Source organism: Thunnus albacares, chromosome 16, assembly GCF_914725855.1.
Source record: "Thunnus albacares chromosome 16, fThuAlb1.1, whole genome shotgun sequence".
Taxonomy (NCBI): Eukaryota; Metazoa; Chordata; class Actinopteri; order Scombriformes; family Scombridae; genus Thunnus; species Thunnus albacares.
The window spans coordinates 65,686-90,197 of NC_058121.1; the positions used below are offsets into that span (position 1 = coordinate 65,686).

Below are 24,512 nucleotides of genomic sequence, written 5' to 3' on the forward strand. Positions count from 1 at the left end.
ACCTGCCTGCATTGTGTTAAACTGAAACAGCTTCATGTTACAAATCTAACTTGTCAACATGCCTTAACGTTACAGATGTTAGCTTTGTATCATCTGTGTTCATAGGACATGGACATGTTACAGTGTCCTCATAGATGTGAGGACACTGTAATACGTGTTTAGCCTGTGTCACCCCCTGGCTAACTGGCCGTCGCCATCTTGGCAGTGCATGACACTGCCTAACTCCAAGCCAATCAAAAATGGGCAAAGAGGCGGGCCGAATGGGTGAAACAAGCCACCTAGCGGCTGGCAGACCTGTCACTCAAAGCAGCCATGTCCTTCGTTATGTATAACTTTACGGATTAATAAAATTTAAACGGGTGAATTATAAAAAAAATTCACCCCCTGTACAGTTGTCATGAAAGGGGAAATTAGCTATAGAGACCAAAACCGTTTTTTGTACCAGGCTGTAAACATGTTTATTTCTGCTGTAAAGTTGGGCACTTTTAACATGGGGGTCTATGGGGATTGACTCGCTTTTGGAGCCAGCCTCAAGTGGCCATTCAAGGAACGGCAGTTTTTGGCACTTCCGCATTGGCTTAATTTTTCAGCCCCTGAGGTTGCCGCTTGAGTTCACTGTGAAAAATTCACCGTTTTTTTCATCTCTGTAACTTAATAGTAAATTATTCTAAGTGATTAATTTAAAAGTATTCATTCTAAGTAAAAATAATGTTTTCAAAAGTCATGCACGGCTCTTAATCCTGATGCCTTTCTTCACTCAGGAGTAGAAATAAGCTTCTCCTCACAGCTGACGACCACTCCTGCTGATGCCAGAGTCCAGTCTCTCCATCATTCCAGGTCTCACTGTGCAAGGTAAGATTTAAAATCCACAGACAAAACCAAGTTAGTTAGCTCTTGTGGCAGTTGTGCTTGTTGCACTATGTGCCTGTTTTTAGATATTTAATATTTATTTTGGCTTAACGACAAGCACCTCAGCAGTCATCTGCTTAGATCTGTTCTCGTACTAATTCACACAAATGATGTTCTCTCTGTTGTGTAAGTTTATTTTTTAAGTTTAAGAAAACAGTACTTTAAGATAATAGAATTGTTGTCAATTTAGTGTTTGATTATTAGTCATCAGGAGAAACTGAACCTGTGATCCTGTGTACAACCAAATGGATGCTGCTGATGGAGACCTGACTTCACCCCCACCTTGGCTTTCATAAAAGGTGAAAAACTGACATAGTTACTGATTTTAAATATTTTGGTGTGACACTGGATCCAAATTTGAACTTTAAGACACATGTTAAAAAAACAATTAAAACCATAAAGTACAACTTAGCAAATTTTAGACATATTAGAAACTGTCTTTCTTTGGATGCAGCCAAGATATTTATGCATGCTATGATTCTTTCCCATATGTCTTATTGCATAAATTACAGTAATTGACCGGCAGCAATCAACAAGTAACTTACTGTAAATTAATTACTGTAAATTACTATAAAATAAATTACAATACGTTACTTGTCAATTGCTGTCAGTTAATAACTGTAAAAATCACAGTAAGTTTTTTTTTTACAATGCAGACAAGACTTATTTTCTGGTTTTGGTTTAATTTCTATTCAACTGTTGATTTGAAGAGGGGAACAGGTTAGGGGCATGGGAAAAACAGGTAAAAATGGGAGGTGGATTACATTTTTTTTTAATTCACATGAAAAATGGAAAAACAAAATAATGCATTTCTTCATCCTGTCATTAAACAAGTTTAACACAGCTTTGGACCAGGAGGCAGCAATTTCATTCCCCTGCCTAGTCTGCCAGAAAATAGAGGACATTAGTTGAGGAGGTGGCCCTTCATTGTGACCCCAGGACACATTGCATTTACACTGCTAAATGAATGTGGCCACAAGTCGTGTGTATTTACTCTCCCAGATAATCTTGGATAGGCAGTATAAATTTCATCATGTTTTTTTATTTCAACTGTAATCTCCCATCTCAGCAGGTGGAATGTGTTCCAGTGAAGTGTGGTGTTACCAGGAAATATGCTGTAGAATAAGTCTTTCCTGACTCAAAGCCGTCCTCCCCCATGTGTCCTCAGTTTCTTTTATAAATATTACTTTGTAAATATTATGAGAACCTTTTGTTGTGCTCTAATTTAATTTGACTTGATTTAAATCACTAAAATTCTAAAGATTCTACTGTTAAACATATTTTTTTCATTTGATTTCTTTAGGGCTTTATGAATTTGTCAGCCTCCAGCATCTGTTGTGTTTTATGTCAAAAATGACCAATCAAAAGAAATCTATATAGTAAGGTCATCCTAACATCATCTTGCAGGTGCAAAGCATCACACACACTCACACACACAGTCATTGTAAAGTAGTAATTTCAACCACAATTTAATCAAGTTCTCACACTTTTGTGCAAGTCCTCTGATGGAAACCACACTGCTAGTTACTGTATGAAAACATATGAGATCCTCCACGGCTCATTGAGAGGCTCTTGACCACATCAAGACACTGAGGAAGTGTCTTACATACTGTCCAGGTCACATTTGACCCATTTTTACATTTGAGAGCGGTGAAAATACCCTAAACTCCTTTCTTTCAGCCTGAATTTTTTAAAATTCTCCTGAAGTTACCCAGAATATAAAGAAATGGAAATATTTTTTTATTTTGTGCAGGTGATACACATTTTTTGACCCATTTTTATACTAAATTTAAAAAAAATTTAATTCTGAACATACCATACAATAAAATTAATTGAAATCATGATGGCTGTTACGTTTTTTTTATTCCTCATTTGAACAAATACTGTAAGACCGAGCAATATAGGCTTGTTAAATAAGATGGGCTGTATTATCTCAAAAATTTAAAACAGCTAATTCACGACAAACTGTTTGAGTAATTTGCACAAATTTATCATTTTAAGTGGCTTAGGGCTTAATTTTTTGAAGCCCTTACCCACTTTAATGATTATGATGTATTGTACTCAAATCATTTGACAATCGCTTAATCTGTGTGACATCATGCACGTGTGTACGTGCTTCTTCGCCAAACTGGAAATGTCTGCCATGTCAGCTGCTGGCACTGGAGAGAAATTTGTTAAAACATTTTTTGCCTGTGAGTAACTTGGATATATTTAGACGCTGAGATGCGAAAGAATGGGATACCTTTTTTCCTCCAGTGAACTTGCTATGGGACTGCAGATGAAGATATTTTAAGCAAAACATGCTGTGGTATGCAGCAAGTTTATCCACCTGATCAGCAAACTTTTGCTGGCTGCATTGACCACCATCATACTGATGTTTTCCCTGGTTGCCTTAATCTGGTGAGTTATTCATTGGTTTAGAACCATCTTTTGTCATGTTCAATTAAGGTAACTTTAGTAACATTTAGTTTGTCAGTTTGGAATTACTTTATGCATTTGAAAAAAATAATCTGTGTTAATCATATCTGCCTAATTAAAAGTGAAAAGTGATTAAAAAGTAGAAACCAGTCATGTTAATTTTATTTTAATTTTTTCCCCTGTTGAAGTGGACCGTTTGTGATGCATTTAGTGTGCATGCTTTTAAAGTTTACTGGTTCTTTTTCAACCATAAAATGGCGGCATGTTACCGCATTTGTAATCGGCATTCAGCGTGCATGTTTGGGCATATTTCAGTAAAGGCGATGGTTTGCATTGAGGTTTTACCTTAATGTAATGCAATGCTGTACTACATGTCATGTATTTTTGTAAAGTGAGCTAATTATAAAATTTAGGCTTGTGATTTGTGAGTGAAATAACCCCGTCATGGGCAGGGCCCAGTGTCCTGGGTCTGTGCGTGGTAACCTGACTTCCAAAGATTGGAAGTGTTGCTGAAAACATATGATAATAAGTAAAAACATCCAAGGTCTTTATCTGCTTGCTAAACCTAAGAGCTAGTATAGGCTTTTGTTTATTTTATTTTTTGGTAATAAAAGGACTGTTTTAAGATTTGTATTTTTTCTATGGATAAATAAGGATTTTTACTCAGTTTAAGTGCATTAGGTAGCCTGTTACATTGTTTGCACAATTACACCCAGCAAAGCCTTTATAAGAACAAGGCATCAACATGTGGTATCGTTACATTAGCTACCTGCTGACTATTTTTATTCTATGTTGCTCCACACCTTTTAACATTTCGACATGCAGGTGTAACATATGCCTCTAGCATGTTACATTAATTACATAATTTGAGCTTTAATGGTCACTATGTCTAATAGCAAAATCTTGTAATGTAGAACATAATTTTGTCAGTAATTTTACCCTTATTTAATAGTTGTAAGGTGTACACGTTTGTGTTATTTTCATATTTTTATGCTGTCAACTTATATCCTCTTATATTTCATATTTAATATTAGGCTACACAGTATCCATATTGACAATCAGAGTGATTATCTATGTGTAGGAGAGACCAGGGATGGTTGTAACATGGGTTAGTTGTAACTCTTTCAATTTCTCCAATCAGGAACAAGTTACAAATCACCTGAGTCACTCTGCACATGCTCAATTTAGTACTTGTTCCAAATGTGAGGAAGTAAGAATTTTTTTTTACTTCATTTATTTTTGTGATAGCATTGCCTGCTTTGTAGATAAACTCATCAAACTTATATCATGTTAATTATGTGTCTGTGTAGATATCTTTCATGCAAGTTGTTAGTGCTAATGTTTTAGTTGTTAGCTGTAAGGTAAGCTAGTTCATGGCTACAAGAGTCTGTGTTAGTTGTAACAACGTGAAAAAATGTTGCAACCTACAAAACATTTCATTATATTTATATGTTTGCCTTGAATTGCCTTGGTCCTGAAAGAGAAAGACTGACAGGGGGTGCCTCTCAACAATTAGAAGAGGGCATCAAATGATGATGGTGACTAACATACTTGACACACACAGACACACTCACACAGAAAGACACTAATGTTCAATTGATAAAGCTGATGCACATTTGCAAATTTGTTTTCAGTTTTATTATTATGTTCAAATGTTAGTGTGACACACACACGCACGCAAACACATCCCAATTATGTTAAAAAGTCATTGAACAAAAAGTTTTCAATATCTTAAGTTTTGTCATAATCCTTATTTCATAATGTTACATTTCACCCCAGGGTATGTTACAACTAACCCAGACCATGGGGTCAGTTGTAACATTTCACTCCTTGTGTTTGAGACTAAACCATGCATTTTCTGTTTGTGTTGCAGAGATAAAAGCTACACCATTTAATAGCAGACACATGTCACTAGTTTGCATCAAATTTTGAATGCAGTGGTTTAAAAGAGCTCCATGCCACAGACAGAAATGTCAAAAATACAGAAATATCAATAGTGTCTTTTATGTTATTTGTAATGTGGTAAGTCTTTTATTCTGGCCAAGGTTAGACCGTTGGCCCTGTAATTTTTTATTTAATGGTTATTAAGCTTTGTCACAGACATCATTCATTAGTATAGTAAGTTTCCTTTGATTATGATTTCATTTATATTAAATAGTTTTACTGAGACCAGGCTGGAACCCCCATATCCCGAAGTGCTTGTAAGCAATAAACAGTCATCATTGAATCGACATAGGAACTGTCTGTGTGTCTTCATTGTAGTCAACATTACTAACTGTCAGCCGTTAGTCCATCACCATCATCACAACACAACACAGAGACTGTAGGCTGTCACTATTATCAGCAATATAAGGGAGATTTAACAAGGGCATTATAAACTGTGAAGTTAATATAATCTCCTGTGACACAAGTAAACTCTATAGTGCAAAGAAATAGAAAATAAATAGCTTAATTTTTTGAGACGGCCCCCTTCACCAAAATGAACAAGGTTTTTTAGGGTGTCCTTGGGTTTTGTATATTACAGTCTGAAACAACACCATATTTCATATAATTTCTTTAATGTAAGGTAACTGATACCTTCAGCTTCTCTGATATTTTACTGTAGTTTATAAGAAGATTGCAGCCTATCTAACTTTTAAATCTCCTCTCTCTTCATGCTGAAACTGAAGCAACTGGCTGATATACAGATTCTTCAATCTGGTATGTCTATAATACTCCTCTCAAAACTGTTTTCACTCTACATGTTAGACTTGTAAATAGAATTTTGGGTAAGTTTGTTTTCCAATGGCTGTGTGCAAACTCTGTGCTACTGTCTTTGATAAAAGGGCACAGCTGCTTGAACATTATCGTTTACATCATAGCAATGTCTCCTCAGTCAGTCCATTGCCTTGTCTCTATGATGACTGTGTGCACATTTCATTGAGTAAATGCATTGAAAATTCAAATAACCTGGTTACATACTCAGACACTTGTGGAAAGTGACAATCAGGTGGGATGTGTGTCATTTGTCTGTGCGGTGTGTACATTTAAAGAAACTTTTAATGACAAAATTCTTCTAATCATTTAAGGACACATTTAAAACATGAGATGGTGGATTGTCCATTTAAAAATTGTCACTACTGTATGTGTATGTGTATGTATGCGTATGTGTGCTTTAATACCCACAAAAGTAGGAATCATCTAGACTGTGAAGTCTCAGATTTTAAGACAGAAATTGTCTTGACAAAAACTGACTGGCCAACCAATTCAGAGCCAAGTTGAATCTGATGAGGCTGGTCCCTCTCAAAATATTCTTGAGCTGGATGCTCCAGACTGTAATCCTCCTGAGTCTGGATATGACACTGGTGAATGGCAAGCTCAACTGAGAAAAAACTTGGCTTCTTTGTTCTTGAAAATGCAGTGTTCTGCATGTGTCAAAGACAGTGATACAAGATGTAGAGGAAAATTTTGCACAAATATTCACATTGTCCAAACCCCTTGTGAGAGACTCTGTCATTAAGGTTTTAGGAGAGCATTGTCAGTCTATCGATGATGCCTTTGTTGATGAATTAGTGGAAGCTGTCAAAAGTAATGTTTTTGTCAGTGCTACTGCTGAAAGTGCAGAGCTGTCCACTGCTAAGTGGAGGAAAACATTTGTAAGGAGTAACTACCGTCTGGTAATGCCAGTACAGTATGCTGTGGATTCCACTGGACACACAGCAGTGTACGTTCTGATACTACAGATGCTTCAAACAATGTTTAAAAATACAGATCTTCATGACAAGATTCAAGAAGCTAAACGATCGCCACCTGGAATGTACATGTCTCATGAAGATGGAACGTGAAAACTCAGTTATTGTCAGCAACAGGAGAGCTTAAGTTGTCACTGATTTTATATGTGGATGACATTGAACTAGCTTATCTTTTAGGCACAGCTAGAAAGATCCACAAGCTTTGTGCTGTGAATTGGTTGTTCACCAATGTGCCCAGTATATATAGGTCCAGCCTTCATGTCATACAGCTAGCTCTGCTGTGCAAAGCACCTGATCTGCAGAGTTGTGGTTATGAAAGTGTTCTTTCACCTTTGTTGAAAGACTTGCACACTCTTGAGCAGGATGGTATTTTTATTGAACCTGTTGGCCAATGTGTCTTTACACATTGGCCAACGCACTGTCATGTGTTTTGCAGCTGATAATTTGGCTGCCCATGGTCTTGCAGGCTTTGTGCGGTGTTTCAGAGGACAGTTTGTCTGCAGATTTTGTAGCTGTACCACAGACCAGATACAGTCCACAGAAGTTTCTGAAGGAGAGTTTAGCATGAGAACGAGGGCCTGCCATGATCTTCATGTACAGAATGTTGTGCAAGGAGAAACGCATCTCATTTTGGTGTTAAGGGTGAGTGCGCTGTCAGTAAGTCATTGCAGCATTTTCATCCTATTTCTGGTTTCTCACCTGATATACTTCATGACCTTTTTGAATGTATTGTGCCAGTTGAGCCCACCTCTTGGTGGGAAGTAAAGTTCCTGAAGGAGATGAAACATGGGCTATATTGATCAACCTGTAAGAAATTGTGCAGCTACTGTTGTCCCCATCTTTCAGAGAAGAATCAATCTAGTACATGCAGACTAAAATAAGTGATCACAGACAGGGCCTTCAAGCAGTGTTTCCGGACTCCGGCTCTGACCCAAACATCATTATGTTGAGCACTTCCCAGAACTGACAAAGCATTTTGGGCCTCTTGTTCACCTATGAACCATGAGGTTTTAGGGAAACTCTTGCAACCAGGCATCAGCACTTGATGGCATATCACTTAAGTGCGCCATTATTTTTCCCCACACAAAGGCCTCAAGTGTCACCTCTGTCCAAATCGCCACATTGCCACAAGTGGCCAAAGACTTCATAGAGACAAAGACAGACAGCCAAAACATATATAGTACATCAAAGGTCTCCATAAATGGCATAAAGTTTGCAAATGGAATGTTTGTTTCTGCAGGCCAGACTGGAGGACTTCCAAAATTCAGCAGAATTGAACATGTACTGCTTGTGAACAACTCTGTTTCCTTTCTTTGCAGGAACTACAAGCTGATGCACTCTCTGTGCATCAGCTGTCAGAGTTAAATGACACAGTAAGTCTTACAGTGTGCAGTATTGATGGGCATTTGATGTTAATGCAAAAAAAAGATTTATTTTGATCAGAGATTTACAGGATTAAGATGCATTTTGATGGCCAAAGTGCAAAACCTCTTTTCTGCAGAATTTTCGGATTGGCAGATTCCACTTTGGACAATGAAAACAAGGAAGGCTGCTTATATTCAGTCCGTCTGCAAGATAATCCTGCCACTTCATTGTGACAGAAAAGTCACCTGACGAAAACCTCCTATCAGGTTCACTGGGAACACGTTGAGGCACAACACTTCCTATCTGCATCAGCACCAGACCGAGCTGAATTCTGACCCTAGTGAACTACAATGTAGTAACTATTACATTTACTACTCTGGCCCATCTTTTTACTCGAAAACAAACTTAATTTTATTTTTAATTTTAATTAAAATTATTAACTTAATTTAGAGTGTTTTGTAGAACCTTTTACAACTTGCACCAAGTGCAAGAGCTCTTATCTGTAAAATGATCCAGGAAAAGTGGGGGAAAACCTCCTATCTACACTTTGCGAGGCACTAATACCTAGTCGGTATTGTTAACACATAATATATTATGTATTGGGTATCCTGAACAAATAGTATTCTGCAAGAAAACAAGTTTTTTTAGTTTTCCAAAAACATTTTTTCAGATAGGAGGTTTTGCTCTGCGACCATTGATTTGGAAGTGAGGACCTATACAGTCCCTTTAAACTGAAAATAATCTGCCCTCCACTGAAAATAATCAGTGCCACCAGTGACACTCCCCACCACAAGAAGCCTATAGAGACTAACTGAACAGATTTTTGTTTATTGCAACAGTTTTGATTGACAGTTATGTTCCCTTTTAGACATTGAAGAACTTCTACAGAAAGCTGTGCTGAAAGTGATCAGGTCTTAGAGTGATGCCAGTTCAGTAGCATCAGATGACAATAATATTGCCTCATGCCATGACTCCAGAATGGAAATGCTGTATATGACAGAACGGGGAAAACCCCTTTTTGTCTAGGGGACAAAAGCACGACATTCTTGAGACTGTTGCTGCCAAAATGCATGGCTTCAAAGCTTACCCCAATGATAAGGAGGTTTCAATGGTAGCTGTTTGGAAGCCTGACCATAGTGGCTAGGAAGGTGGTAGGAGGCAGACTCAGACTCTTGTTGAATGAGTAAAAACTGTTTTATTCAGTCCAGTGTACCAAAAACAAACGGTGTCTCAAAAAAAATGAAAAGAACACAAGCAAAATCAAAGCTTAATTTAGGATAAAGCAAACCAAGGCATGACCACGTGCACACAGCTACACCATCGTACTCTAATTTCTGCTCCCCCTAAACCTACATCTCTCCCCTTAAATAGGCCCTCCAATCTATCAGGCAGAACCATAGGCAGGGGTGTCCTTTCCCTTATGCCACCATGGCATATAACAATGCTAGTTGTATCAGTCAACATTGTTTACACAAAACACATCCACAACATTAAACCTCAATCTGAGCCAAACCAAGTACAAATCATATTGATACTAAACCAAACATTTAACTAAGTAACATAAATCCCCCATACTTGGTCTAACCCAATAACATCACTGATGATGTCACCCAATGTGTAAATACAGGAAGAAGTTGGGTGCCTCCACCTTTTGTTTGTAGAGAACATGGTGGGTATGGTAAGTAACAAAGAAAATGATTAACTTATGGAATGCAGAACTCAACCAATAAACAATAACTAAAATTAACAATACTTGTCTGTGTTTTACTTTAACCAAAAATGTTGCTGGTATGTGAACTGTAACCAAACATAATGCAAACCACAAACAAACACGGAATAGTATGTGTCTGCAAGTTACAGATTAATGCTCGATCTATGCTTAAAACAATTAACAAGCATGGTTAAATAATAAGCTATATTGCATTGATGGTGAAAATAGGGACAAATGGTGTGTTCTCACCCACTTTCACAGTAGCAAAAGCACTTGTCACTAAGCATCCTTGTGTAAAAGAGCCAGGATCTCAGATGGGATGGGATGGTTGGAAAAATAGTCTAAAGTTTAAGATGGGGAACTTCCGCACTAAGTTGAGTCATGCAGGATTTCATGGGGTAGCAATAAATTCTTGGAAAAGGAGCAGAAACAACCCAGACAAACAAGCTCCCCACACAAACATCAAAAGACCAAAGAGGGCAGAAGTGAATTTCCTTCCTAATTTCCCAAGAGGTGAGGATGCTGCAAGCCTTGAATGATTGAGACTCTAAATTGTAGATGAAGTGAAGATGAGTGACAAGAACCTTCTCCTGATTGGAAAGTTAATGCAGACCACCTTTGCCCTGCGGTGCAAAGAGGTCATCAGTGATGATCCCCCTGTTGGTGAGATCCTGGAACGATAGCCTGCACTCAAAATGGAGTCACAGGAAAAATATTTTTCTTACTACACCTATTTGAGCAGATCTATTAAGTATAATTCTTTTAGGTGACTTTGTCTGTGAGAACTTGTTAGTTTTACTCAATACCCCACATGGGTTGGTAGTGTCAGTTTTCTGCAAAGCTGACAAGAAATCATTGTCAATGTCAGTGTTTTGCTGTTTACAGGCATTAGTGTGGCATTTTTCATTGCTGTTTGTTTTATTTTCCCTTTTCAGAAAGGACACATATACACTATACTCCGAATTTAACAGTCATTTTATTTTTTTGCAGATCTGTGCTGAGTTTCACAGAATCTCAAATATCAACCTGAGTTGGACCGTCATGCCCCATGTCTTCAGAGCTTGTTCAGGAGGAAAGCTGCACGCACAGGAAATGTAGCCGAAGTCCTCAGTCAGATGTTCAGGATTTATGACCTCCAGGTAAGTTCATTAAGCTTCTTGGTGCTCGATAATGATGTTACAGTAGATTTTGGTTTATCTTTGGTAGAACTCTGTAAATACATGGGAGGGCTATTTGTTTTCATATAGTGTTGTGTGGCCATGCTGTTTACCAGCCATCGCTCCCAAGGAACAAGCTGATGTCCATGTCAGATGTGCTGCTGTCCTCCATGCTCTCCCTGCATATCTACATGAGGATGACTGGATTTCTGAAGCAATGGGATGTAAGTCAGTATATTTTTTATTTCGGTCAAAGAGTTACATTTTTTTGTCACTCTGATCCAGTAAATCACCAATTAAAAATTACAAATTAAAAAATTTCAGAGTTTGAATATTACCATTAAAATTGTCATCATAGAGTATAGAACGGACATAAATCAGAAAACAAGAACGTGTTGAATATGCTGTCCACTTATGGATGTCTTTGAAATTAAGCTCTTTCTGCAGTCTACCATAAATTCTCAAATGATGACCAAGGAAATCATTTGGGATAGGCTTTTGTAAGAGACAGGCCTTCATTTCTAATTTCTCCTGTTCTCTATTTGATACAAAATCAACACTTCTTCAACATTGATCTGCTGTCTTGATAAACATAAACATCATTTCTGTTAAAAAAATAAAAAAAAAAAGAAACAGAGCAGCAAAGTGGTGAGTGTAACAAGACTTTTGTTGTACCAATGGAATTAGTGCTGTGGAAATGGGCATTATATTAAATTTACTGTGTGAAGTGTTGAAGTTGGCTACAGGTAATTCCAACCCCCTCGGTGTGTTTTAACCTAGCCTTTATTAGCAATCTGCCTTTACTTGTTCATGCTGGCCGTGCCCCTGGCTATTATTTTAGATTTGGCAATTATTTGAGTCCGACCTTTATGAGAGTTTACGGTCACTCAACAGCCCTTGGAAATTTTTAAATGCCCCAACCCTAAATGAAAATAAATCAAACCAAACGAGAGTAGGTCAAAACCTGGTATATGGCTGGACCGGGTATGAAACAATAGAGGGCTTTTAATTTGAAACAGATACAGAAAGTGGTGACACCCGGTGAGTGATTGGCTGACCAATGGTGTAACTTTATCACTCAGGGACCAGTTCTATAAATACTAATGTCAGTACATTAGTATTTATAGAACAGGTCCCTGCACTCCAGCCAACAATAAAATGAAATACAATACACAATGGTATATGCATTTCCTTTTATGTATGCATAAACCGTGTCATTATTAAATATATAACATATTTTTAATGAAAATAATTTAGCTTTTTGTCAACGTGTAAGAAAAAAGCTCCCTATACCTCCTCATGAAAACATAATGATGCTTTGTATTTAGTAGTGGGAGATCTATGCTGCTCTCTGCTGGGCAACACTGAAATGCAGTAATCCTCTTCAATTTGATTTCTGTGTCGTGATTTGGTTTAAATGTGGTATGGAAAATTCATGTCACAATGAAAAACAATTCATTAAATTATTAAAGACAAAGTGCTATATAATTGTCATTTAACATATGTTTTAATTTAATTATGACACAATGAATGCATACATAAATAGTAAAAACAAAACATTTAATGTGATTTCATTGTTTTATTTGTTTTAATTTAGTTTTACATTTTTCATGTGCAATAAATCCTACTTTAATTAAGGTTATGTTTTTTTAGAGGGTTAGGGTTACGACCACATTACAATTACAATCCAAGATTTGTAGGGCTGGAATGAGGTATAACAAATATCTGGACAACATAATCAGTAATTGTCTATTCATTTTCATTTTATTAATCAAAAACAATGCCTCCACTGTGTGAATGAATGAAAATCCACATCTTGCACAAAACAATTCATAGTACATACCATTCAAATTTTCCATATTGCATGGAAATTGATAATTATGATAAATTAGTAACTGGTTCTAGCCCAATGTTTGTTGGCCTGAATCATTCCTACTCTCTAAAATATACAATTTCATGATCTATTCCAAGCTTCAGTTGGTTAAAAAAGCAAAATTAATCAAGTTTCAAAATGGCAAAATTATGTGCAAGACCTGTAGCCATAACCACAAATTCTGAGCGGTATGCTTAAATGTTAAGCAGCTATTTCTCACTGTTGTCACTAGGACTTCACACTCAAGTGTAAGTTAGTTAAATCTATAGCTACATAAAATAAACTTGGATTTCATGTTGCTGTGATGTAATGGAAAACATTGAATAAATTCTATACCACTATCTTTTTTTGTAATGCTGAAATCCTGCACTTGAAGCAACAATGGTAATATTACCAAATTTCAGGTTAATCTTAATATATGCCATAGTTACTGTGCCATGTGTGAACACAATGCACACTTGCCCATAAAAGATTCACTGCTTAAGTTTTATTTTACATTTAATATTAATTGAAACCACTGAATCAAATCACATTTATGGATTGTAATTAATTATTTCTGACTGCTATTTGTCTTCTGATAGACCACAGATGCATTTTTCAGCAAACAGCCTTTGGAAATAGCTGAGGCAGTCTAGGGTCACAGATAACCTCTCTGTTCTTGTCTGCAGGTGGTGCAGTCTGACTAACCAAACATTGGCGACATACAGATTGGGCTCCTCTTGATCAGTGCCAATTCAACAGATGCTGCGTTCAAGAGAGAGGATTGCGGTTGTGCTTGAGGGTAACATAGTTATTGATTTCCCCACATTCGCTGATGCATTTGTCATGCTTTTTGCATTTATTTATGCGCTGCATCTAAGTTACCCAAAAGACTTGGCCAGTATATTTGACTTTACCCAGAAAGTTTTGATGGGCCTGGAGGATTGAAAGATGAGACCCAGGGTGTTGAGCCTTAAAAATGACCTTTTGGCATTGGAGTAATCTCAAGTGTATGGACAAACAAAGACAAGGTTGCTCCTTTACTTGAGATCTGTTTCATGTACACTTGCACTACAGTCATTTTTTGCACAGAGAAATGAAAGGAGTTTTCAAAACACATCTCTAAGATGAAAACATCTTAGAGATGTGTTTTGAAAGTATTCTTCTTGTTCAATTTTGAATGTGTTACTGTTCAAAAGTATTTTTGTTGTGGTGTTTGTACTGTATGGATGTGATTTGTATGAACGTTTTGCTGTAGCCATTTCTGTGATATGTCACTATAGGAAATGTGGTAAATCAATGAACAGAACTGTTTATGGCAATATTAGATTTTTATGATTTTAGCATCAATGTGATGAAGTTATTCCAATTGATGAATTAGCCAAACACATAACCTGTCTGGTTATTTAATCCATAAACTGTTTTTTAATTGATTTTAATTGATTCCCATACCATGCGGTTGTCCACTCAATAAATGTAGTGGTTCTTTCCTCAGGCCATTTTCTTAGGCCCTTGCACTATTTTATAAATACCAGTATATTATATTTTTGATGTTACTGTTCCAGTGTTTGCACTGTATGGAAGTGAATAGAATATTAGACTAGATTAGATTAGATTAGAATAGATTAGTCAAAATAATTTGACATTTTTTATGGGCCCTGGCCTGTTACAAGTATGAATAGCCTTGAAGTAGAAAAGGATGAGAACCCCTGGCTTAGAGAAAGGCACATTCCTACATTGCCCCACAATACATAGCTACTGACAAAATATATGAAAAATCATACCAAAGGTCAATGGGATAAATTTTCCATTGGGTTCAAAAATTTGTTTCCTGGATCGTTTGACCATAGTATTCCTCTATTAGTATTACTCCACAGTTATGCTACTAAGCATAGACATTTCATTAGCTATTGCTTAAAAAAGATACTAAGACACTAACATGGAAATCAGAAGACCAGATTACAAAAATCAGTATTTCCATACCATGAGAGAAAATGACATATTGGTTGAGAAACAAGGGTAAAACATTTGATGAGATATCGATGCCCGTTGTTGATTTTATGAAAGACATTCCTCTGAACCAGAGTGACTACTGAGAATATGATCTTATCATGTAATTATTATGCTACAAGATAATGCGTTGAATGAGCCAATCCACTCAACCCCACCTGGGGAAAAAAACTGAATGACCAAATTTTTTAAAAAAGTGAGACAATATACCACACAGTTCATGTATCTTATCTGTAATGTGTATTGCCCTCTTGTTAAATCTATTGAAACTCGTGATTTTACACTTTAAATAAACATACTATGTGTGCACAGAAGAAACTTAACTACTTAATTATGAGGGAAGCAGCATTGAAATGGTGTGCTTGCAAGGAATATTGATGCTCGTTTAATGATGCAGTCTTTTTGTGCCACTTTCACAATATCACACCACACTGGTTGACAGAAAACACACTGATAGGCAGCATGCCATGTGTGTTGGCATCTGGCAGGGATGTTTGTAAAGAGCTGGAAGGATGAGGATGGAGTCAATACAAACTTCAGCCACATTCAATAAGAACACTTCAACAGTGAAGCTGAAAGTTACATACTTCTTTGGTGTTCGTCTAGTGGGAAAATAATATATGTCACCTTGAACGTATCCATAGATAATGATTGGTGTATCTACACTGTAGACACTCCAAAAAGCTGTAAAACACTGTACAGCAACAAAGACAGCATGCTGTGGAAAATGGACAGCAGTAATTTCAGATATGCAGTAAAAGGACTGAAACCTGCAGAAACACCTATATGGTCCTGAGCTCAAACCTCAGCTGTGTTCTGTCACAACACCAATGTTTGTCAACAGGATTTAATATGATTAGACCTTGTGGTTTGCTGTCATGTAAAGCAGCATTTGTCACAAACAGGAACTCACGTTAAATATAAATACATGTTTTATTGGTCTTAACTGCAATCTGTCATTACAACATGAACCATGAACAAAGTAATTACTGTAGTGAACAGCAATGGCTGCTGGAGAATACATTCAACAGTTCCTTTTCCTGTGTCAATGTTAAAACTACAGGAACACATTTTAAGCTTTTATCGCTCCATTTATAGAAAAATATGAAGGCACAACATTTGGGAAACCTGGAATGTATTTACAGGCACATCATAGGAAAAAGTGGTCAAAAATAACTTTTACATCATCATCGTCATGACTCAAAGTGCTTGTAAGTCTGTGCATGATACTGTGGAAGAGCTTCTATTATCCTTTCAAAATAAGAGCTTAAAATGTTGTCTTTAATCACTGAGTGAAACGGATTTGACTGACTGACTTTGATAATGAAATGATGATAATGAAATGAGAATTCATCCCAGTCAAAGACACTTATGAGGACAAGACTGTTCCAGAGCCAGTCTACATTCTAGAGGATGAAACAAGCTGCAGGTCTCTCTTCCTGAGGCCTGAACACACTGGAAGCAGCAGTTAATGCTCTGCATTTCAGTCTGGTAATTTGACATTTTCTACAGTGCAGGTGGAGATGTAAACAGGGTTCCCACACAAATACTCTTTCAGCATTCTGGGGTTATACCACACTTTGAATTCAATCAAATCCAGTTGATCAATATCGTGCTGAATATTCTTACAGATGCTCGGTAGAGGATTGTTCTCCAGTAAAATTGCTATTCTTCAAAGGAAGAAGGTCTAAGGCCATGACTTGTATGGTTCTATGTATCTGTATCTCAAGAATACAAAAATATTTTCCTCACTCTTTAGTGCAATTTCCAAATGTGGTTGAAAAGCCTGGAAATGGGCCCCTACGCCAAACAAACATTCTCCACATGTGAGACCCCTGTGTGAACCATCAGCAATACCTGCATCCTGTGTGCATTCATAACTTAAACTGTATGCCACTAGTTTAGTGACCTGATTAGTTTGCATTTCATTACTATTATTAGTTTTTCCATCATTTCAACTTGATAATGGCAGCTGCAGAACCTCTCACAGTCACTGAGAAGTGAAAGTTTGTAGGGATGCCTCTGGCATACACTGGGGCATTGAAATTGCCTTCAGACTGTGACAGAGAATCTCCACCTGTAGTCCAACATGTGGGAGGAGCACACAATAAATAAAAATGCTAAACTTTTGTGCAATGTTTAAATTAAAGATTCACTTAAAAAATAAATCAAGTGTTACAAAAAATGTCATTGCAGTATAATATATTAACTGTGAAAATATAACAAAAAGTTTTTCACAATCTTGCAATTAATATGGAAGATCATAACTTAACATAAAATATATATTCTATTGTTTCATTAACCAGATAAATACAAAATAAAAATGAATCAGCAATAAATACATTTTGATAAATAAGCAGTGACAACCAAAGCCCTTACTTTGAAGGCTTTAGAAAATAAACTAGACAATAATGATATTAGTAATAACGAAAACATAATAATAATAATACTAATAATATTGAACACGGAGGAATCAAAAGGAGTGCTTATGCTCATCTGATTTCAAACAGCTGACGTTGCCTCAGACAGAGAATTGATCAATGGGGGGCTGGAAATATCTGATCAGAAAGAAAAAGCTGAACTACTCATATTTTATAGGAAAAAAAAACCTTGCAGCAGTTAAGCAACTCTTGAGATAAAGAAGATAAAAGGTGGAAAATTGTCAAAAGGTACCCGCCAATTGCTGTTTAACACCGTCTGCTGGCAGTTTCTTAAAAGGTTAGTTCACCCAAAATTACAAAATGAAAACATTCTCTCTTTACTCTAGTAGTATTGACAAATATTATTTAAAAAAAAAAAAAAAAATCAATACCCACTTGTCAGTGACCCTGTGGATAATCCAATTAATAAAGAAATAGTCTCCATGAAAACTGTCTCCAGTATTTTCTGTGGACACCATCCAGAGTAACACTGATATAGATTGATCTGGAAGACACTGCCTTTTAAATTTATTATGATGAATTTATGAGTAGCAAAAACTGCATTCCATTCACCTCCATTTTATTGGGATGGAGGCCTTTGAAGTTTCTGGTGTGATTTTTCAGTTTGCTCTGCAGCAAATAGAGAACTGGCCACCAGCTCGATGAAACAAAGCACGTAGCACCAGCATTCCAGCCTGACTGAAGGAAGGCAATCTGTGAGTAAGCCTCTTAAAAAATAATCACCATGGCACAAGTGAGAGAACAGGAAACTGGGTATGATTAGAGAAAAAGAAAGTCTAGGCCTTCACCTGAAAAAACCCAACAGCAGCTTTATAAATTAACTGTCCACTGACTTTGTCTTGTTCTTTTTAAAGTGCCGATCCTTACAAACTGAACACTGAGTTGTCACAAACCTCTGGAAGGTGTAAAGGCTGTGGCACAGGCAATAATAGTAATAATAATAATAATAATAATAATGGCTGTCTGGAGCTACAGAACACTGCAAGACACAAAGTACAGTACAGACACCCTGTACTGGAACACACACTGACCACACTACCACTGCTACTGCCCATTATAAGTCATATTTAAACTACTTCATAATCTCTGAGCTACTTTTCACAATCCACCATGGCACCAGTGTGTGGTTTACCAACTGTTCATCGTATTGAAGAGACTTGATCTGAATTCGGGGGTGGATGTGTCCTTAAAAGTAAAAGACAATCATCATGAGGCATCCAATATTCTGATGTGACTGTGTGGCTACAACAATGTAGCACAGTCTGCTTCTCCTGTAAACAGGGCTAAGAAGAAGAGGACGTGAATGGCCTCCACCTTCCTCTCTATCCCCCCCTCACCCTTTTTCTTCCTCATCACTCCATCTCAAGCCCAGAGATGCAGAATCCTTAATCATCAGAGACAGAGAGCCTGCTGAAGATGGGGAGGCGGCGGGAGGCATCCAGCAGGGGAGACTCAGAGCCACTCTGGCTACCCTGACTGCTCTGGTAGCCCTCCTGGTCAGAAAGAGAGTCAGGGGGGCTGGGGGGGCTCTCTGATGTGGTCTGGAAAAAGCAGGGGGTGTTCGGTGAAGGCCGGGCTGGTCCCTGAGGTTCAAACACAGGTGGGGACCCCAGGCTGTGGCCAAACAGGCTGGCAAGCTCCTCACTGGAGTAGGTGAAAGAGTTGCTCTGCCACTCCGTCAGGTCTTCAGTGCAGAACATGGGTGGAGGTGTGACAGAAGTGGGGCTATCCTGCCGGCCACCAGAGCGGGGGAAGCCGGCGAAGCTGAAGCTGTGCTGCAGTCGAGGGCGCTCCATCTTGTTGAAGGCAGAGAGGGGTGGGGGCCCACAGCGCTCCTCTGCGTTGTGGATGAAGTGGCAGCGGGGGCCATATGGGCAGAAACCAATGGTGTGGAAGGTGCGGCACAGCTCAGTCTTATACTTTGGGTGACGGCTCAGGCTGCGCAGCTCATGCATGCCGTGGGCAAACTGGCACTTATCACCATACTTACAGGTGCCATTCTCTTCAAAGGGCCTGCACAGCTCTGTCTTATAGCGGTTTGAGTTGACTTGGCTGCTTCCATCCGTGCACACCTGACTACCAGGCTGCAGCCTGTCCCCCAGCTCTGAGTAGGACCGCTCACGGAGACGGTTCTCCTTGTTGTTACTGCTGCCCAACAACACCGAGGAATCTGTTTTAAGGCTGTTGATAAATTGGTTCTGGCTGAATTTTGCACCAGGGAGGCTGACTGAGTGACGGCGTTGGAACAGGCCTCCTGCAGAGGGCCCCCCCCCCCCACCTTCCTGTCCAGCAGGGACCCAGTGGGGGTGCAGGAGGAAAGGTTGGTACTGGAGCGTGAGTTAGATGTAAGATGAGGTCCACCAAGACAGCTGTTGTTGCTGCAGTTCAACATCTTGTTCTGTAAAAAGAATGACATTTAAGTTAGTCAATACAATTAACAGGGTTTTTCCTGCCTATCTAACTCAAAGGCGGGCCACCTTTGTATTACTGGCCGCCGCCTTTGTTGAAAATTCCAGCATGTGTTGTTGACCAAACGAAAAAGGCGGAACTCAACAGCGAGGGCAGTGCAGCACCCGGACAGTCTACAGCGCACATACTAGAATTATTTCTTGTAGATCATCACCGTCACTCAGACACTGACGTTAGTGGAGTGGAGCACAAAACTCCAGTAGTAACAAACGAGACCTGCTGACCCACACACTGCAGCATTAAACAACTTAAACCTACTGAGGTGAAGAAAATAACTTGGTGCTCAGTCTGTCTCATCTCAAAAACCCTGCATCCGCTCAGTGTCTTAGACAATGATGGCTTTCCCCAGAGCAAACAGTGCAGCAGAGAGACTGCTCTCCACTGCTGGAGACATAACATTAATAACAAAACAGCAGAGCACTCTGACTCCCCTCATTTTGTTATTCTCATCCAGGCAGGAGACTGTAAGATGCTTTTACATTAATTAATTCATTAATTAATTAATGCTGTTAACTTTAAAAAAAAAAAGCAGCAGACCATTTATATCTGGAGCAAGAGACTGAAAATAGTGCCCCATGTTCTATTCATTCAATCAAGAATCTGTTTTGAATTGAGAATCAATTCTGAATCAAATCATCACCCAAGTATTGTGATAGTACTGAATCAGGCGATAGGCCTATCGTCCCAAGCTTACAAAATAGACACCGTCATTTGTCACAACCTTTATTTTTCATCTTTTTCCTCCATCTTGGTATAAAATTAAAATTTCTATGAACACTTTTGTCTGTCAAATCATCATCTTTTTCCCACTTAAGCACACAGCACACTGAAGGTGACACAAACTGTGTATGCCACATCGCACACATTCTCCAGCCTATGCCACCTTTGTCTCAAAAAAATCCAGGGAAAACCTTGAATAAGCACACTATTTCATCCTCTGTGATTTAAGTGTACGGTGAATGCTGTGTGCTGTGTTTATCATCTGTTTGAGTCATGCACCCAATTTATACTGCAAAAGTTCACATGGCCATAGCAATTAGAAGATGTTACAAGCAGAGTTGCGAACCAAGAACCCGTTATGAAGTGGAACTGGTTCCACATGAATAAGAAGTGGTGATTAAGAAACATGATTTTTAATCTTTGTTCCTGAAAGCTTGGATGTAATGAGCTTCTCTTTACATTAGAAGTTATGCATGGGTCACAATTTAGTGTCTAATGTGAAAGCATTTTTTTGCAGCATTGTGTAGTGCAGCATTTAATGTTCCTACATAGTCATAATGCTCCAGAATCAACAAGTGCCACAGCATCCAACGCAAGTAAAAACAATCCCTAAAGACAAACTTAAACAGGGCAACAGACTTAAACAGAATATGTCCATCTTTCTTCATTTCACCTTCCGAGTTCAAGTCACTTATAAAAAATTGTTACTTTGTATTTTGTTACTGTTAGTGGCAGCGCATAAATTAAATAAAGTGGCTTCTGCTTTCAACATACTCTGATTTCTTTCCTTACACAAATTGGAACTATAATTCCACAGCAACCAGAACTGATAGGCAGAATCTGAAAATTTAAGTATCATAATCAGATAATCCTATCACAAGAATCTGAATGTAGCTTACATTTCTATTCTGTTGTTACGAGTATCCACACAGATTGTGTAGACATGATATAATCCACTTTGTGTATAGAAATGTATCAAAAAAGTATCCATATCAGCCTCTCTGACATGTGTTTGAGAGACACTGCCTTACAGCCAAAGAAGTGGCACTTCTGTAAAACAGAAACATTTACCATAACTTTAAGAGTACATTGTTTAAATACTTGGGCAACCCCTGTCCATAGTGCAATCTTAACATGTACAAATTGGCATAGCATGAATCCACACATTAATTCAACAGTACAGTCCATTCTGGGTTAAGATGCAGTGTGTTTGATCACAAAATCATAAGTCAGCCCCTCAGCCTATTCCTACGCAGTTGCTTCATTGCTCAACATATGATGAACCTCCGCAATATTTTCCTCTGTTGTGGTATTTTGACATCCACGACTGTTAAGGCAGGAACAAGCCACTGTCAAACGTATGGCCCCAATAGAAAGCTGTGCAGTTCAGTGACTGCGTGTGGACTTACAACGCACGGATTGACACAGATGATACTAAAACTGAGCGGTTGTAGTTTTAACTCAGTTTCTGTAAGTAACTGTAAGTAAGTAAGCAATGTAAACGACAGCTAACGACGTTTACTGCTTAACACAATGACGCTGAATATTAGCTTAGTTAACTAAACAACGCTAATACACAGAGAGCAAATGCAAAGAGAGCAGGCTAACGCTAGTTAACACCGAATATTTAACGTTACGTGAAGTAATACACGACGTTAGAGTAAACAGCTTTTTGTTTGTCCTAAAAGTGGTGCTAAAGCTACTACAGCTCCATATTTACATGTAACTAGGTTACTTTATTTCAGCGTAAAGGTTGGCATTAGACATCGACAACTGTCTTTGGCGTCAAACTCATATTACCTTTTTAACTAACGTTAACAGTCAACTTAGTTATGCCACTGCGCCAACATTATAAAGTTAGTTAGCAGCAGTGGTACAAAAACCTGTTTTTAACTTATGTTAGTGTTATCTGGTTTACAGAGGCTGAGTCCGAGAGACACGCACTATAACAGCTAACAAACATGTTAATTTATGTAACTTGCTCTAAAAAACTAGCACAAACTTGCAGTCAGAAAAGTGGCTAGGCTAACGTTAGCATATTTTCTTCAGTAAATAAACCAGGATAGGCGTCATTTACCTTGTTCGGGACTTCACTGTACTCGAAGAAAGGAGAAATAGTAGTTGCTGTCATGTTTTCGGTAACGTTTGAGAACAAGAGCTGGTGGTTCTTAGTGTCAGTCGGGGTTTCCGTGTTTCCTGTCCCGCAGACAGCCCCCTCTGTCGTGCTCCGGTGCTGCGCAGTTCGTTTTCTGCAGGCAGCGGGGGCTGCTGCGCGGTAGGCTTCCGGCTGACACGCCGCACACATGCAGCCCATAAGAACCTTAGAGCAAACAGCGCCTCTGCAGGACTAATATGCAACTGTCTAGGTAGAAAATTATGGGGCTAGAACAGTGACATTTACATTTTGCCATCAAAAATAAAATTTTGCATTCAAAACAAAACCTGAACTGAAAAAGTAAACATTGTCATTGAAACACTTATATTGGAAAACGTTGTATTGGCACTGAAACAAGTATTGGCACTGAAAAAAGTTCCACTGAAAAATAAAACACAGACATTACAAAATTACAATCTTACAATTTTATTATCTTATTTTATTTAATAATTATTTAATAATAATAATTAATAATTTAATAATTTAATAATTTTATTTAATTAAAATAATAATTTATTTTTTGCATGATGATGTGTTTTTCAATGTCAATTTCAGATTTTTTTCTTCATGTCTGTCTTTCTTCAGTGACAGATTTATTTATTTTTTTACACAGTATTTTTTCAGTGTCACTGGTTTTCAGTTTCAACTCTGTCACTGTTTTGGCGTAGGGAGGAGGGCCCTTGCTGGGCCTACATTACTCAGTGTGCCTTGCAATGTGACGCAGATTGGATATCCCAGAGCGAGGTGTCACAGCCAAGCTGAGCCAAGCTGTTGTAATTTTCACTCGAGGATTGTTAATATCTCATTTTATTAAGACTAAATACTTTTTCAGGTGAGAAAGTAACCGTGTAGATTCCAAATATATGGTCAGTTTATTCAAATAACACCTGTTTGTAAGTTTGTTGCAATGTTTTCGGACATGTGAGGAGCGGCTGGCCAGGTGAAAGCAGCCGGTCATCTCAGCTGCTAACAGCCCAAGTCCTGTGTCGTCATCCCGGGGAGAAAATGATCCAATGAACTGATCTGTGCAGCTCTTTAGTGATTCACCGCTGGTTCTAATGTCTCTGTAGCTTTTTGATATATGATATAATCCTTTTGGAAGATAAATATTGGAGTCACAGATTAATTGTAACTGCCACTTTAGTTTGTCTGAATGTACAGTTAGACAATGAGCAGTCATGTGGTTGGTGTGTTCTGTCCCAGGGTGCACACTTAACCAGACTGTTTTACAGGATATTATATGACAAATGTACTTACAGTCATCCCATACCATTTTACTTAATGTTGTATTCATCACCTGTTGTTCCTATGAGGACAAAAGGAACAAGCTGACAGCCCTGACATCACTTTACAAAATTGATATGGCTGACCATCAAGCAAACAATTGCCTATACTTAACCACAATATTAGCATTCATTTAGAGTTTGACCATTTAACAAATGTAAGTCATACTGTATATTCACAGTCCTTTTAGCTCTGAACATTGGAATAAAAGTGGCATCCAACCAAAACAATGAGCTAAAAACAGCTGAATAGCTCAGTGAAACTGCAGAGTGGGTTACAATGACCTGTGC

The 24,512-nt window shown here is 38.1% G+C and overlaps 1 pseudogene; it reads right to left on the reverse strand.

Moving 5' to 3' along the window:
• Window positions 1-16,067: 16,067 nt before the first annotated feature.
• Window positions 16,068-23,065, reverse strand: LOC122965436 (annotated as a pseudogene).
• Window positions 23,066-24,512: the final 1,447 nt, after the last annotated feature.